The sequence below is a fragment of the Myotis davidii genome, unplaced genomic scaffold (genome assembly GCF_000327345.1).
Source record: "Myotis davidii unplaced genomic scaffold, ASM32734v1 scaffold580, whole genome shotgun sequence".
Classification (NCBI taxonomy): Eukaryota; Metazoa; Chordata; class Mammalia; order Chiroptera; family Vespertilionidae; genus Myotis; species Myotis davidii.
The window spans coordinates 2,259,488-2,268,533 of record NW_006293313.1 but is presented as its reverse complement, the minus strand read 5'-3'; the positions used below and the strand labels follow the sequence as shown (position 1 = coordinate 2,268,533).

The 9,046-nt window shown below is 37.5% G+C and overlaps 1 long non-coding RNA gene across 1 annotated transcript in view; it reads left to right on the top strand.

Annotated features, from left to right (window-relative positions):
• Positions 1–674: 674 nt before the first annotated feature.
• Positions 675–9,046, top strand: part of LOC102763697 — a 20,814-nt gene continuing 12,442 nt past the window's right edge. Inside the window, exon 1 of the long non-coding RNA XR_435831.2 lies at positions 675–686. This is a non-coding gene — a long non-coding RNA (uncharacterized LOC102763697). The remainder of the gene's footprint in view (positions 687–9,046) is intronic.

Genomic DNA, 9,046 nt, shown 5'->3' with positions numbered 1-9,046 from the left:
GATTTCAAATTTAAGAGTCACCGAGAGCCTAGGGAGGGGCCCGGAGAGCTAGGAAATCCCGACCAAGAGACACCTCCATAGATTACCATGAGTTTTCATTCCCTGGAAATCTTTTCAAAAGCTTTCTCTGTCACAAAGAGCAGACTTTGAGTGGAAATGTGGATAAAAAAAAAAAAATGTTAAGGCTCCTTTATTTTTCTTCATTAAAATCTGCCCCAATCTTTGCATGATAAAATCGAATTAATCTTGATGCCTGAATGCCTCCAAGCATTCCATCCCAGCCTATCCAAAGTCTCCTCTTTGCCTTCCCAGCACTCTGTAGAGCCCTAAACTAAGTCTTCAGCCCTAGGTGTTCCTTTTACTCTTGTATTTGCAATTCCTGAGGCCTGACCTAAGGACAGAGATCTCTTTACTGTATGATAATTGGGGTGACCAACTAGAACCCCTCACAGCTAACTCTTCAGGCATCCACTGCACAAGGAATAGATGGATAATCCCAAACCTTTCTTCTCTTAGAAAGTGTATGGACTTGAGAATGATCATTTTGTTGCAGAATTTATTCTCCCCCTTTATTTCTTGTGATGGCAGTTAGTGTCTAGTTAGTAGCCAGCAGGAGTTAAAGCATCCTAAATCTGACAAAACTTCAATGAGCTGTTATTTCAGTTAAGAGAGGTTGGCAGCAACTGGTAACTTTAAAGGATTAACAAAATGTAAAATTGGGCCATGGATTTTCCTGTATGAAAGGTAATAAAAGTGGGACGAACTTACTCATCTCCTAGCACAAAACTGAGCCAGTGCCGGTGGGTGGCAGTGACGATGGGCCTGGGATACATAGGCAAAACTTCCAATTATTTCAAGAATATGATCTTTCTAGCCGCTCAACAGAAACTCCTGTTGAAAGAGGTTCATTAGCCATGTAAATTTCCCATGCCACAGGAGTTTTCACCTATTTGTAAACTTGAAATACGGCTGATATCTCAAGTTCTGTAACAGTAAGCTCTCTACTCCCTCAGGAGTATTTGTCTCAGCATGTACAGTTTCTGTGGCTTCACAAAACAAAGAACCGGGCAAAGGCTCACAAATTGGAACAAAAGAAAAAAATGGACATTTTGCTGTAAGATAAATGAAACTCAGAGGCAGGTAAATAATGAAATCTGTTGCAGGTATGTGTCTCATTCTCCTTCTAGCTCCTTTGCCGGCCAATGCCAGACATAATAAATGGTGTCTATGGCACAAAAAATGGACCTAAATGAATGAACAGAGAAGAGTCAACACCAATAAAAAAAAATGAATGCTACCTATAACAGATTAAGGACAGGCCCCAATCCTTGACAAACCTTCTATCAAGTGGGAAGGTATTTTCTGTCCCCATGAATCTGGACTGACCAGTGACTTCTTTGACCAATACTGTATGGTGGTGACCCTGGCCTTTAACAGGATGCCACCTCCTACCAGCCTCTTGGAGACCTGAGCTGCCATTTTGAATAAGTCTGACTACCCTGATGGAGAGACCACATAGAGAGTTGCTGAGACACCAGCGAGGGAGAGGAGGCTTGGTGAACCATCCTGTGAAGGTGGCAGGCATGTGGATGAGGTTTCTTGGAAACTCCAGACCAGTCCAACCACTTGCTGAATACTATCAAGTGACCTGACTCGTCACACCACAGGAAGCAAGAGAATTGTCTAGATGAACCTGTCCTGAATTTCTGATCCACAACATCAAGAGAGATATACAATAGTAGTTATTTTAAGTCACTGAAGGTTTGGGTAATCTGTCACACAGCAACAGACATCTAGAATGCTAGCTTTCATTTTATGCCTTGGTAGTAACTCATTCACACATTTGCCACTAGACCTACTGAATGGGTGACTCTTGAAATCGGTGCAGAGATCAACTGCATTATCTTTTGAAGAGATCTTCCAACCACATATTCTTGAATTAACAGTTCACTATAAGTAGTACTCTTACTGGCTATTACATATTCCAGGTCATCCCAACCTTTATCATTAAACAATCAACAAGATATAGTAAAGATAGTTTGGACTTTGGGATCAGATTGGTAAATATTGGCTGTGTAATTTATCCATGGTGTGACCCTTGGGCTTTTCAGTTTCCTCATCTATACAGTGTGGTATAATTATACCTATTAAAGGCAATATAATCTGTTAAGAGTGTCAACTCTCGTATGAGACTACCAGGGTCAACCTCTGTGTCTCAGTTTCTTCCTTTCTAAAGTGAAAATAATAACAGTATCTACCCTAATAGGATTGTCACAGGATTAGAAGAGTTAATCAATAAGAAGCACAGAACTGTGCCTGGCACATAGTAAGCATTCAAAAAAGTCAACTACTTTTAGTTCTTCTATTATTACTTCATAGGGTTATTTTCTTAGTACAGTTAATTCTGTCCCCTGCTTTTTGATCCTTTATCTATACAGTGAAAAGTGCAGGCTTTTAAAAAACAATACATACAGACTCCAACCAAGTTTAGGACTCTCAAGTACTATAGGAAGCCACATCTAAACTACGTCTAAAATCAACTTTGTTATACAAATTCCAAGCACATCGTCTAGTGCCAAAAAGTACTTAATATTTACTTAATGGCACAGATTTGCCTGTATGCTACTTACCACTTAAGATAAGTGATTTCACAAAATAGAAAAAATTTCCCTATAAGATACTGTGACTTTTGGTATTATGGATTAATTCAGATTCTAAGATTCACAGTAATTAGTAATTAGTACTGTTAAATTGTGCTGTTGCCATATGAGATGCTGCACATATATTTCTCTTAACTGGATAGTGAATTCTAGTCACTTCAATAGGACTGAGTAGACATGAAAGAAGCAAGCATTAGAAAAGTATTTTCTTTTTTTAACATAACTGCTCTGCCATTATAATTTAGCTTTGTTGTTTAAATCTTCCACTATTTGAGCTGGTGGGCCATTCTTAACTGTGTTAAGATGGGAGATATTTGTTATATAAATAATGGGAAAGATGTATGATAAGGAATTTATTTATATATGTACCCTCTGTGAAAACAGTATGTATTTCAAGTAATAGTTGCCTTCTAAGTCATCATTGTTCCTCACAGTTGAGGGAAAAGATAGTCTGCTTATAAAACAAAACTGGACAGTCTGTACAGATATTTTCTAAGTTTGATATCATTGTTCCCATCAATAATTATACCTTTGGAATGTAACTAAGTCATGTGTTTCAAAGCACTCAAAAGATCCAACTTTGGCTTGTTCTAAGCAAGAAAACCCACTTATTGCAAAACAAAAAGACTGGCCCTGGGAAAAGCACCTCTTAAGAATAAAAAGACTGAAAACAGAGAAAGAGACTAGAAAACAAAGAAGGCAAAACATAAAACTGATAATTATCAAAGAAGTCATAATACTTGGGCAAACTCCACTGTTTCTCATATTAAATAGATTTATATTTAAATGACATCTACTACAGACCTCAAGGAGGGATGGATGCAGATGATTCACTGAGCTTATATATCTGAATCCAATTTCTTTCACAAGTCCAAAATCCCAGATTAATCAGAGTCTCAAAGTAGTCAGAAGAGCAACAGTCCAAAATGCCAAGAACCCACTATTACTCTAAGTGCTCTAAGACAAGGCAGAACAAATGTAGGCAAATATTATCGATGAAGATTACTTATTACTAAGAGGGTGTATTATGTAGAACTTACTAATCTCGGAGTTAGAGAAAGGCAACTCTAAGAATAAAATGCCTGGTGAAGAAGTGCCCTACAGGTGGCTGGGTCACTCATCCGAACTTCACATGTGTTATGGAGCTACAACCACAAGGTGAGAGGCAAATTCACTGGATTGCACCTGCGTGGCCTACAACCCTTTATTCAGACAAGTGCATCTAATGCAGAGGACCATGTATTGTTTTCAAATGGGGAACAACTATATTCTCCTTTTGCAAAGAATTCTATTATTATTTCTTTAAAATTTCCAATTTTTTCACATCTAGCATAAATAAGCTACTGGAAGAATGAACATTCACAAAACAAATATATAATGGCCCAATATATATTCAGAAGAACTACATACAGTAATAGAAATTGGAAGATAGGTCTAGGAAGAATTAGCAATCTTCAGATGTTTCATTATGCTTTAAAAAATTCATTAAAAAGGGAAAAGGAAGATTTGGCTTTTCAGTATTCCACAAGGAACAGAGTAAGTTTACTTGAGAAAATTAGAATGAAGGTTTATAATACAGGAAAAGTTAGAGGTTTCTAATCTAGAAAAACAGTACTTTGGATAAGAATCAAACCACTTATTCCTAACAGAAATACAATTTTAATACTAGTGGGAATAAATTCACCCTTGCTATCATTATGCAAGGCATTTCAAGTTAACTCAGAGGAATGGCAAAGCTTACTTATAAAAACAGTTTTTTACCGTATTTTATGTAAACATGGTATTCTTTTAACCTTACATTATTATGCATGGGGATTGTTTTTAAAAATTACTTGGCTGTATCTATAACAACCATCCTAAACTTTAATCTACCTGCACCTTTAAGGCAAGGTCAAATCCTAAGGACTACTCTAAATGCTCTTAAAGCAATGGGGATCATTAAGGAGCACAAGGAGGGCTGTGAGAAAAGGAACTAGGAAAAGATGGCAAACTCTTTTGGGAAACATGCATATATAGCAATACGAATTAAAACCCTTTTAGACTTATGAATTTGTAATAGCAAAATGGTAGGACTGACGTATTTGGGGGGTGATGCGTTCAAATTTAATTTGGAGCTGGTAAACTTCTGTCAGGTGCCAGACAGTAAATACTGTATTTTCAGGCTTTGCAAGCCATCTGGTCTCAACTTTGAATTGTAGAAGAAAGTAGCAATAAACAACACTTAAATGAAGAGGCTAGTCCACTATCACTTTTGACCAGGGGGCTGCAGTTTGTTGAACACAGATCTAATTCATAGTCCTAGGGACATACTTTACAAAGGGACAGCCTCTGAAATTTAGGGATTAACCTGACTTAATTGCTTGTTTTCCCTTCTAATTCGCAGGAACCAAAATACTTCAATATTTTGCACTTTCCCATGAGGCCTAAGTAAAGAGCCCCGCTTTCAAAGATTAAGCTCAGTGAAGACTTATCTGTTGTTCCTTAAACAAATAAGTACACAGATAAGAAGGACATGTGAGGAAGAGAAAAAAACTATGTCTATTGTATCTGAGAGGAAAAAAACTTTCAGGATTCAAACTCCTTCCTGACTAAATGCCTTTCGACTATGATTCAGAAGACTTTTGTCTTTGTTTAATTTCTTTCCATTAGCCATTGCTTTCATTTCTTTAAATTAGATCTTTTAGTCCAGCCGTGGGCAAACTATCCTATGGGCCGGATTCGGCCCGTTTGAAATGAATAAAACTAAAAAAAAAAAAACAACAAAAAAAAACCGTACCCTTTTATGTAATGATGTTTACTTTGAATTTATATTAGTTCACACAAACACTCCATCCATGCTTTTGTTCCGGCCCTCCGGTCCAGTTTAAGAACCCATTGTGGCCCTCGAGTCAAAAAGTTTGCCCATCCCTGTTCTAGTCAAACAAAATGTAGTTTTTACCAGTTAAAAGAAACAAAATCAGTGTCAAGAAACAGCTAACACTTTTTAAAAGTTACTTCTTGATAAAAGACTATTCAGTTATTAAGGATGAAGTTCACTATTTCTTTGGTCAGACCACTTTCCAGCCAAGGTCAAATTTCAACTATGAAGTTCAGAGGAAAATGGTTTAATTCTACATGTTAAACCATCTTTGGAAAACCCCATTTCACAGATGTAGAGGGAACTGGAAACATAAGAAAAAAAAAACACCCAAAAACAAACAAACAAAAAACCCACAAAAAAACAAAACCACCAAAAAACAAAATAGAAAGAAAACTTCCCTTAACTGCCATCTCCCTTCGTTCTCGATCTTTAGCCTTTAGTAAGTTATTTTACATATTCAAAATTAGATTTAACCCTCTGGTACAATGAAATGGCTCTGGGGTAGTTTGCAAGTTACATAAATAAAACTCAACTCAGTTCAGAGGTAAATATGGTTCTGAGTAAAGAGAGAACAGGTTATTAGAAAGAGCCTTTCTGCCTCAGTACAGTGTCACTGCACATGCCAATGCTGCATTTTATACTGCTATCAGAGTTCAGAGAGAATAAAAGGTACCCCTTAGAATGAAAGAAGATGAATATATTGCTCTCTCTCTTAGTTTGCTGAGAATATTGGGTAGCTCTTTTGCTATGAAGAGCCATTCAATGAATAAAAACAGGCCCAGTGTTTGCTATTTCTCGGCATTAAAATACTTGATGATTCAGCTCTCATTGCCAATGCAGTTCCCTTCACAAGGTGAAGATTTGGTAATAATTTTCAGCATTAGCTAAAGTCATTTAGTACACTGTTAAGAGAGGTATCCTCTGTGCACACAACAATATAGCGATTCATTGATGTAGATAGCACACTACTAACTCCTATGCTCCCCCATGATGTTAGCTACGAACTAGGGCAATGTCACAGTGAACCTGGAGAAGAATATGGATAAGTATTCAGAATAACAATATCTCTCCTAGTTAAAATGGGAAAATTGCTTTCGGAAACTTGAATTTCACGAACCTCTTGGCTCTAGTCTAGACCAGTGAAAAGGAGAGAACCAGCAAAGACAATTGTGCTGAAGAGGTCCTAGACGACCTGGAGGCACTATTCACAGTATTAACACAGCAAAAGCTATTAGAAATGAGTGAAAAGGTGAGGAACCCACCAAGCACTCATAGTATTTCCATGTATATTGGACAGTCTCTACTGCATTAAAAGTGTTTGCTGCCAATCCCGGATAGAGTACTGACAAATACTGCAAAGTTTCTCTTTACAGAAATTACTGCACTTCACCTTTACAATTTGGTAATAGTTTAAAAAGCTCTATTTTCTCACATAAAATCTAAGAAAACTAGCAAAGCAATAACTTTCCAGCATACTACTTCTCAAACATAGGACTGACTTAATATTTTTTTTTGGTAGGCTTAAAAGCTCCAGCTAAAGCAGCATATTCTGTACTTTTCACCTATTTAGTTATGGCAAGATCTGTCCATTGAAAGCCTTGATTACCAGCTGGAATGTTTCCCTATAGATTTTAGTTTCATTTCAACTCTACTTTTTGTAGAGCACAGAGCCTAGTCGATCCTTAAGATGGACCTAGGCAAGAGTTTTTACCCTATCATGGTGTCCTGGTCAATGTCTTATAAAGATAAAATACACTCCAAAACAATGTTTAAGGGTAGGCTCTTAACATATGATAGCATTATTACATTCCTATTAAAGGACACATTTCTGTTTTTCTAAAGAGAAAAAATAACCATTCTCTAGTGATACTGTGCAGCTGTATGTGTATGTACAATTCTTAGATTGCTTAAGAATTATCCTTTGCATTTAACATCCTATCATCAAAGAAATGCCACCTTTCCTGTCCCCCTTTCCACATATCACAAAGCATTCTCAGGAAGGGAGCGCACTACTAACACTCACAAATGGCTCACCAGTGCAGGCATGACCAGGCCCTCTTCCAAATCCCTTTAACAATCATCTATGCCTCTGCACCAAGACAATTTCTTAAACCACTATGCATTTAAATACTAATCTTAACATTTTAATGAACATTAAGAGAAGCTAGAGATTTTTCTCCTTTCTATTTGCACTGTAACTTGTAAGCATCTACTTGCCTGCATCCCTTAAAAATCCACCCTCATTCTCTGCATACAAAATCAGGCATCTAAAGCTCTACACACTTGGTAAATTCCTCTTGACTCTCGGTGCTGGAGTAAGAATCTCAGAATTACCAAAAAGGTCTCCTGAAGTTTTAAAAAATCTTAGGAATGATCAAGTAATCAAACCTGATCAAAACTGATGCCTTGATCAATTTATTGCAACATGACTGTGCCTGATGTTTTCTGGTAAATGCCCTGTACTATATTAAAGAGCAAAGCTCTTGGAGTCACCAGCAATTTGCTGATGGTTGGTTTATGAATTACTAGGTTTGCAGACATGAGACATGGATTTAGTGAGGTTCTTCTATTGGACTGAAAATATAAACTATTACTTATATAAGAGGAAATGGAATTGTGGCTGCAATAAGAACCATAGTGTTGAATTTCTTCAATCAGAATGCTGCAGAAAAAATGTATTTAAAACTTCATATAAAAGTTATCAAATAGGGAGACCTGTGGATTTAAAAATACAATCCAGGCTCATTTCACTGGAAAGGGACATTTCTGATGTATACTATTGCTGTTATGTGAAACTAGGAGCCAAAGAAAGTGGAGGAAACTTTGGTAGTCAGCCTAACACGTTAATTCATCCGGACTAGGGCCATTTCCTAATATCCAAAGATATACAAGCACGGTGGTTTACAAATACCAAGCAGTAAGTTGCAGTAGGCTCTGTACTGTTCCACGTTTGTAAACCCAAAACTTCCCTCTGCTCCCCTCACCTCAACCCAGCACTCCAGCCCCCAAGCTTAGTGGTACCTATTGCAAACACTGCTGTCATTTCACTTTCAGCTGCCTAAAGTGCTTCAGCGGATGCTGCCTCCAGCATGGCTGTTACCGGAAACATGACCACGCAGCAGATGCCTAGTCAGGGCAAAGATAAGTCTAACCTTTCAAAACAATAAGAAGCACCAGGATTCTTTTTTTTCCCTTGAAATTTGAAGCTGCACATTCTGGCAGAAAGGAAGAAAGGAAATTCCTCATATGGTTGGCTGGCTCCGATGACCAAGGCTCCTGCTGGGTTATTTAGATCTGGGTGAGTGACAGCCACCAGGATGACATGGACCAAAGGACAATGTTCAAATGTGACTGGTAGATAAATGAGCATCTATCATTGTTTTGTTAAAAAAATTTTTTCTTATAAAGTTAACAAACCAAGGCTGTTGATCCCTGAATTAGAAAGTTGATTTGCTTGATAATTTCCAAAGTGTGAGGTGGGAAGGAGAGGGGGGAAAGCCTCTAGTGCTTCTGTGTATGTTGCTGA